At 39.6% G+C, this 7,241-nt stretch overlaps 2 protein-coding genes across 2 annotated transcripts in view; one reads left to right on the top strand and one right to left on the bottom strand.

Moving 5' to 3' along the window:
* The window catches only part of diras1a (DIRAS family, GTP-binding RAS-like 1a), a 10,883-nt gene extending 9,207 nt beyond the window's left edge, over positions 1 to 1,676 (bottom strand). Inside the window, exon 1 of the mRNA XM_042482750.1 lies at positions 1,450 to 1,676. The gene's annotated coding sequence lies outside the window, so the exon portion shown is untranslated. The remainder of the gene's footprint in view (positions 1 to 1,449) is intronic.
* Positions 1,677 to 5,176: 3,500 nt separating this feature from the next.
* Positions 5,177 to 7,241, top strand: part of apc2 (APC regulator of WNT signaling pathway 2) — a 56,544-nt gene continuing 54,479 nt past the window's right edge. The window contains exon 1 of the mRNA XM_042483799.1: positions 5,177 to 5,218. The gene's annotated coding sequence lies outside the window, so the exon portion shown is untranslated. The remainder of the gene's footprint in view (positions 5,219 to 7,241) is intronic.

The raw sequence follows: 7,241 nt of genomic DNA, 5'->3' as shown, positions 1-7,241 counted from the left end.
ATCACGGGGGGGGGGGTGTTACTCTCTGGTTGCAACTTAATAGGGGTGATGCAAAAAATCAATACAGTATAGTTTTGCAATATCTTTCCAACACAGACTCCAAATATTGATAAATTATTAATATTGCAAATAAAAATTAAACTTTTGGGAGCCTGCTAGAATAATAAATTCACTTGCTTTTCCATTCCACTATTTTGCTACAATGAAAATGGTTGAAGTGAGATAAAGACTGAAAATCTTCAACAGTTCAAACTGATGTTTACAAAGTTTTTTGGTTTTTTTTAGGACAGAATTTTCAGTTTAAAAATGACAACAAATATATCACAACTGATTACCCACAAAACCCAGCATGACGCAACACATTTAAAATCACACTGTTTCATGACGGAAGTTTGGCGATTGCATCGTGTCGTGGTGACTCAGCGCTGCAGATACAGCATGGTGATAAATTTAGGCTCTTATGTCATTAATGTGATGCCACGATAAGCTCATGGACAGACATGTGACCCAAAAAAAGTGCAGAAAATCACCAAAATACATGCATATTTGTTTTTCCTATCACAGGTTTTTAAACAAATTATATTGATTATAAATGAAGTTTTCAAAGATTTTTAAAAATAATTAATAATTAATTAAAAATAATTCTTGCCCCCATTTTAAAATTAATTTTCAGGTAATTTTCTTCCTCACCTTTTACTTTTTTTCTCGCCATTTGAGAGACATTTCTTGTGAAGTTGGCCGATGCTTTTTCCCCCATGTTTTAGAAAAATCAGACCACTATGCTCTCGTTTGAAAGGGTTAAAAATGCATGAGGGTACTTTTTGATAGAGCATTGTACCGTGACTGTACTTTATCTTGTGATGGAGTAAATTTGTTATGGTTATTTTTGGTCTACTTTTACAGTACAGGGTGTGAATATTTCTACCACCGCTGCCGCTAATACTCTGATAATAATATTATAATACAACAAAATACTGTAACATGTACTTCATCTTTGTGGTGCTCCTGTGATATTTCTGTGCTGAGTCCTGACAGACTGACACTGACAGACTCTCGTGCTCTGTGTCGTCACAACACACAACATACTTATACAACACGCGCGCACACGCACACACGCACGCACTCAGCTGACCTGCTGCTTTGTTCTCAGTCTGAGTCGTTACCTCCTCTCATCATGCTAATCACTCTGACTCCCGTCCATACAGACGTGGGCTCGGGCACGCGCACGGCCGGGCACGCGCACCCGGTAGTAGTTTGGATGAACGTGCACAATCACGCACACACACACACACACACACACACACACATGCACGGTGATGAAATCAAATCCCCGGCAGCAGCGACCCTGCTGATGGAATCAGCCCCAGCGCGGAGCCCCGCCGCCGGGCTGCTGTTCGCCCGCTCCCCGCGGACGGTGCGTGAGAGTCGGTGTGATGTCTGCGGACTCACCGTGTCGCCTCCGGCGGCTCCTCGGTCTCTCCGTGTGCGGGGTTTGTCTACTCCGGAGCGGCTGTGAGCATCCTGAACCCTCCGCTCTCTGACTCACAGCATCACCATCATCATCATCATCATCATCATCATCATCATCACCATCATCATCACCATCAGACCTGCTGCTGATCAGCACACATCAGCCTTCCTCTCCCCCCTCCTCTTCCTCCTCCCTCCATCACCATCACCTCCTTTCTCCGCTCCGCCAGCAAAAAAATGAAACAACACTTCCGATCATATTTTTTTCTCTTCATTTTCAGAATAAAAGCCTGATTTTATATATATATATCCGGCATAAAATCCGAACAACTTCAACAAGCAGTCATTAAAATAAAATATATTTTTCCTGCTACGTAAGAGAACAGGTTGGACTGTAACAGATGTAGATGTTACTGTCATGTGACATTTTGAAATAAAAAAACATCCTGGTAAAATAAAAGAATTAAAAAAAGGCTTTTTAATTTTATTTTGAAGGCTCCGAGCGGAAGTCTTTTTTGCAGTTCGCACCTTGACATCTCATCATCTTCATCATCACCATCATCATCTTCATCATCATCATCATCATCCTCCAAAGTACTCAAGTTAATACTCACCACACCTCCACCTCCATCAGCGTCACTCACACGTCATCAGCAGAAAACAGAGAACCGTGTGGAAAAATGTCACAGATGCCTTCAGATGACAACAGATACACTCTTTTAAATTAATTTTAATGATTTTAAATATGTTTAAATTTACTGTTAATTAATGACATGACATTTCATATTTTTTGACACGTTAATTTCTTCAAATGTAAAAGGAAAAATATAAATTTGTTATTCAGCATATTAATTAAATGTTATAATATAGTACAACTTCCACCTGTTACAAAGAACTGCAGATCGTTTATTATTTATAGAATGTTTTTTTAAGTAGGTTGACAGAAAATGGTGTTTTCTTGATATTGCAAGGAAAAAAAAATGATGATTGTATTTATTATTTTTCTCTTTTTTATTGTCTTAACATTATACAAAACACAGCAACATTTTAAAAACAACAACAACAACAACAACAACAACAGCAACAACAAAAACCCAGTAGCATTTTGTTAAACAGAACAACATTTCACAAAATGTTTCAATGACAAAGAAAAAAACAAGAGACTATTTACAGGCTGTAGATTCTATAGCTGTGAATACAATCTCATCATAAATGAATATTTATTTATGCATAAACTATTATAATATCACCTGTTGATGCATTTTATCAGAATGAGCTCAGAGTTCAGTGAAACACTGAAGGAAAGACTTTAATCCAGCAGGACGAGCAGCTGTGGCGCTTTTCCACGTTTTCTGTAAATTAGGAAGTTGATCGACCTTTTTTTTTCCCTGTTAAAGGGTTTTTTAGGGAGTTTTTCCTCAGTCGATGTCTAAGGACTGAGGGATGTCGTCTGCTGTGAAGCCCTCTGAGGAAAATTGTGATTTGTGATAATGGAAAGAACATAAATAGAATTGACTTGATTTGAATGGACTTGATCCCAAAAACTAGACTTGTGGCTCCCTCTGGTGGACAGTTTGAGTCCTGCAGAGAGGAAACACCCCAAAACATCACCACAGCAAAAGGCTGCAGACCTCTGGGATATGAATATACTCACGGGGAGCTGCACAACAGCTCACTTAGACACTCTGGCCACATATATATATATATATATATATGTATATTTTACATGATTTGTTTGCAAAGTTCAAACAATGAATGTCATCGGATAACTGCAGAGAATATTATCGACTATTGACTTTATTATTGACATGTCAGTCTTGTTCTCCCTGCAGGTCGCCTCGGTCTATGAGCAGCTCATTTTTAAACCTCTGTTCATATGAACATGGTTTATTATGCAAAAGGGAGTCTGCAGCTTGAAGTGAACTTGTTGACTCTCAGTTGTGATATTTTATTATAAAAACACCAAAGTTTGTTACACAAATGCTATTAGAAACACCACAAAGTATTAGTCAAAATAGTGCTGCTGAAAATCACCCAGACTCTGCAAAAGCATGTTAGACAACAGTGTGATGTGCTGCTAAAAAACACACAGGTTCAGTGAAGGAATGTGATTAGAAATGGTGCGCTAAAAATGCCCAGATTTGGTGCACAAACGTCACCTAAAATAATGTGATTTGCTCCAAAACAACAATGAAAAAACACCCAAGTTTGGTCCACAAATGCCACTATAAACACCACGATGTGTCACCGAAAAACACACAGGTTCAGTAAAGGAATGTGATAATGAAAACAGCACTGAATAATTGTGATGTGTTGCTAAAAAAAAACACCCAGATTCAGTGCACAAACATCACTCGAAACACTGCACTTGTTGCTGAGAAACACCCAGGTTCTGTGCTCAAACATGACTAGAAACAATCTAATGCATTCATTTAAAAAAAAAAAAAAAAAAACCCCACAGATTTGGTGCATGAGCGTCATTGAAACAGTTTCATGTGCAGCTGAAGAACACTCAGGTTCAGCGCACAAATGCCACCAGAAATGGTACAGTTTGTTTCTAAAAAACAATGTGTCACTGAAAAACAACCAAATGTCACCAGAAACAGCATCATCTGTTTCATTTTGGAGCTTAAACTGATGTGATAATAACTGACGTCACCTCACACGTTAACCCTTTAGGGCCCGCTCTACAACATCAGTCTAATTATAAATATCAAATATTCATTAATTTTCAGATGAAAAATGTCAGTTTTTTTCATGATGCAACTATGTTTATAGATGAAAAACATGAATGATGTTGAGTCTCCTCCTCCTCAGTGTGTGAGTGTAGCTGCTGACAGTCTGGGATATGTCAGTGTGTGAGTGTAGCTGCTGACAGTCTGGGATATGTCAGTGTGTGAGTGTAGCTGCTGACAGTCTGGGATATGTCAGTGTGTGAGTGTAGCTGCTGACAGTCTGGGATATGTCAGTGATCAGCAGCTACATTGACTGTGACAGGTCACTAGTGGAAATAGCATGTATTTCCTCCATATGCCAAATATGGTCAAAATGACCTCATCAGGTGGAAAATAGTCAAAATGACAAATTCAGAGTCAAAAGCCCAGAATGACACCCAGAAATAATACAAGTCCTGTTTTTCTGCTCTGATGGCTGTGGGATCAAAAATGTCAGTTTGAATGGGTTTCAATGGAGCATTTTTGGACCTGAACAGTCTGAATGTAACTATTTAGTTTCCACAGTGTATTTTAGACTTATTGTAGGAGCTGAGCTGCAAATTCACTGATTACACTCAAATACACAATCTGGACTACATTTAGGACACATGCATCAACACACACACAGTTATCACAACAGGAAGAAGAAAAGAGACTAAAGTGAGACAAACTGTCCCCAAAGGTTAAAGGTCATTAAAATGGATTAAAATGAATATTTCATAGAGTGACATATAGAAATGCACCTGCAACAGCATCCCTCCCCCACCCCCTCCCTCTCTCTCTTTCTCTCCCCCCTCCACGCCCTCCCTCTCTCTCCCCCTCCTCCTCGTCCTCCCTCCCCCCCTCCCCCTCCCCCTCCCCCTCCCCCCTCCTCCTCCTCCTCCTCCCTCTCTCTCTCTCTCTCTCTCTCCTCCTCCTCCTCTCTCTCTCTCCCCCCCTCCTCCTCCTCCCTCTCTCTCTCTCTCTCCCCCCTCCTCCTCCTCCCTCTCTGTCTCCGTCTCTCAGTGATCTTCAGCTCAGCTCGGAGTCATGAGGTAAGCGCGCATCGCTCTTCATATTTTCGCTCTTTATATTCCCTTAAACTCGCACTTGTCTCGTGCTATCTGCATATTTAACGCGGGTAAACCGTGCACACCGACCCGCTCGGCTCGGCTCGGCTCGGTTCGGTTCCTCTGCAGCTGAAAGCTGCGACTGACAGACAATAAGCAGCTGTTTTTTCGGGTGGAGGAGGCAGATCCTGAAACCTGCGGCTTTAAATCACACTGAGAGGTTAAATTCACATGTTTGAGCTTAAAAATCGCTTTTAAGCGGCATTTTTATTTCTATATTTGCATTTCGTTCATCATTCATGCGTTTTTTGGGGGCTGCGTCCTATTTTCTCTCCCCTCCTTGATGCGGGCGGAGGGCGGAGGAGCTGATGAATCATTGATGGCGTCAGAAAAAAAGCAGCAGCAAAAAATAAATAAATAAAAATAACATCAGAGGTCAAATCTAAAAATGAGAAATAGAAGGAAATCAGAGTGATTTAGTAAATGAGGTTGTGAGTGTTTGAAATGAATGAATGCAGCTGCTGCTAATGTGACTTAACTGTCTCATGAGCTGCTTCATGTTCAGTCTAACATGAATTTGTGTTGGCTGGTGATTTATGAGGTCTGTCCCGGTCTGTACTGGTCTGTACTGGTCTGCCCCGGTCTGTCCCTGTCTGTCCCGGTCTGTACTGGTCTGTCCCTGTCTGTACTGGTCTGTCCTGGTCTGTCCTGGTCTGACTGGGTAATGATGGTGCTGTGCTGGAGGCTGCAGCAGAAAATAAAGGAAAAAACTGAAAGAAAACAACAACCAGACAAAAAAAAAGGAAACGGGAAAGTAATGATTTAAAATCATAAAATAATAATTTAAAATATGGTTGAGTTATTTTTAAGCCCCCCCCCAAAGCAAAACAAAAACAGAAAAAGACAACAACCAAACAAACAAAATCAAAACAAAAAAAGAAAAAAAGAAGAAATAACATGAAAAAAAGTGCTCACAAATTATAATAGCTCCCCAAAATAATTACACACATAAAATTATAATAATCATAAATACAGTTTAATTTTGGAAATGCTCTCCCGTCTTTCTAAAAATCATTTTCTAAATTATTAATTTCTTGCAATATCGGCCCCAATAATCAGCCAGATCGATAATCTGTCGACCCCTAGTTTTGACCCTCAGGGCCACCGTATGAGGCTGTTTAATGAATCATTATTTTCACTTCGATCAAAAGTCACTTCGTTCATCCTCGTCAAATAAACAGAGTCAAAACACGGAGACACAAACGAGTCGATGACTCGAGATTTTGTGTGACGTTCTTCGTGTTTCTGAACTCTCAGATTAATCTGACATGAATCAAACGAAGTGATCGATGAGCAGAGGGACTCAGACGGTTTCATTTCTGAGAAAACAGCTCAGCTTCATCCTCATCGTCTTTAACCCTTTGAAACCTGGATCGTCTTTTCCTGCGCTGCGTTCAGACGCCTTTCACAAACATGCCGCTTTGATTTCTGTTGAAAATATCTGAAAAAATGAAATGAGCAACTTGGCAAGAAATTGCAGGAAACTAGTTAACAAGAAATATTAGCTTAAATTACTTTTAAAAAGATGGAAAAATTTTTAGAAAATTATCCTAAAAATTATTATTATTATTTAAATTATAAGAATGTTATATTTAAAATGAATACATATTTTTTTTATTCTTCAGTGCTTTTAGGTCTTTGTCTTTGTTTTTAATTTTGTAATTTTCTTGTTACTTTTTTAAACTTTTTTTTTGGCAGATCTGTGTCTTGTTAGAGTTGCTCCCCGTGTTTCTGACAGATTGCTCAGGTTTCAGTGGGTTAAAATGCTTTTTTTTTTTTTTTTTTGAACTTCCTGACTGTAATGTGCCTCAGGTGTCTGAGTGTCCCTGAACACACCACCAGGAAGTGACCTGTCCTCATGGTGAGTGTTTGTCAGAGAGCAAAGTGAACAGGAGGGATTGTTTCCCTGCAGAGCGTCTGGCGTCTCCGCAGCTTCATATTTTATGAA

This window comes from Plectropomus leopardus, chromosome 3 (assembly GCF_008729295.1).
Source record: "Plectropomus leopardus isolate mb chromosome 3, YSFRI_Pleo_2.0, whole genome shotgun sequence".
NCBI lineage: Eukaryota > Metazoa > Chordata > Actinopteri > Perciformes > Serranidae > Plectropomus > Plectropomus leopardus.
This window is presented reverse-complemented; position numbering and strand designations above follow the sequence as displayed.